Raw genomic sequence first — 1,438 nt, 5'->3', positions numbered from 1 at the left:
TTCCCTCCTCACCTCCCCATCTCCCTCTTTCCCATCATCTCACTCTTATTTTTTAAAAAAAAAGACTAGCAGCTGGCGTAATGGCTATGTCACTGGACTCCCATGTAGTCAACCACAGTTCAAGTCCTGGACCCAGTGGCTTAAACTCATGCCAGGCATGTGTGTGTGCGTGCCCAAGATCCCAAGAGGAGAATGGAGGAGAAGGGATTCTGGCATGGCCATACCCCCTGAGGGGTGATTTCTCACTTTCTGTCTCTCTTTCTGGCGAGCACACATGCCCTACAGCAAAAACCTCTCCAAAAAAAAAATAATAATGGTGCCAGCAGGTGGCATGGAGGCTAAGGCACTATATTTCACCTTACTGACTCCTCTGTGTCCTAGACCCAGCTGCTTAAAAAACACATTGGGCAAACAGCAGATGGCATAATGGTTATGTTGCTGAATTCACCTACATAGTCAACTGAGGTTTGAGTCCTGAACCCAGCAGTTTAAAATTCATGCCAAGTACGTGAGCATGCATACACAAAATTCTGAGAGGGCAATGGAGGAGACGGGATTAGCGTATGGCCATCCCCCCTGGGTGGTGATTTCTCACTCTCTGTCTCCAGTGAGCACACACGTCCTATAGCAAAAAAACATGTATTAAAACACTGGATGTGTATATGTGCCCTAAGTCCTGGGAGGGGAAAGGAAGAGAAAGGCCTGTGGCATGGCCATCTGCCCTGGAGAGTGATTTCTTACTTTTCCTGTGTCTGTGTCTCTCTCCAGTGAGCTCATGCATCCTATGGCAAAAATCTAAAACAATCAAAAAACAATTTTAAGTAAGTAAATAAACAATTTCTTTTTTCTTTTTGCATGTTTGGTATTAACTTTATTCTATTTTCTGTATAACTTTAGGTACATAAAGGTTTATTTCCACAGGCCTCAGGAAATGGGTAGAAGTCACAGGACAATCTCTTTTCCTACCAAAAAAAAGTTGCATATTTTGGTAAGTGTTTGTCCTAGAGAGAAAAACTGAAATCTATATTAGCAATGCTGTGTGATAATGCTTATATAAATCAGGACCTAAAACCAGCCTGCAGTGGAGGTTTCACACCCCTGTTCAGGTGCCTAGACAGAAGCCCTAAGCTGGTGAGCATGACAAGGAAAAGGAGGCAATGAAGATGGATGACAGGCACCCAGCACGGAAGGAGGAAGGAATGCCAGAGTCCTTGGAATGGTGTGTTGTTTTTTCCCTTTGTAAAAAGTTACCTCTGTAGGAAGGTGCTGGGCAGGGATCCCAGAGAAAGAAAGGGTCTGAGACGCCTTTAATGGTCCTGAATGAGGGGCACTGCTACAGCAGCTGGTACCGGAGAACCTATGGTCTCAAGGAGGCAGACCCAGGATGGAATGCAGAATGAAAGGAAAGCTCACAGGAAACAAGTTTGCTTGGAATGCT

The sequence above is a fragment of the Tupaia chinensis genome, unplaced genomic scaffold, assembly GCF_000334495.1.
Source record: "Tupaia chinensis unplaced genomic scaffold, TupChi_1.0 Scaffold146140_1, whole genome shotgun sequence".
Taxonomy (NCBI): domain Eukaryota; kingdom Metazoa; phylum Chordata; class Mammalia; order Scandentia; family Tupaiidae; genus Tupaia; species Tupaia belangeri.
Note: the sequence above shows the minus strand (reverse complement) of the source record.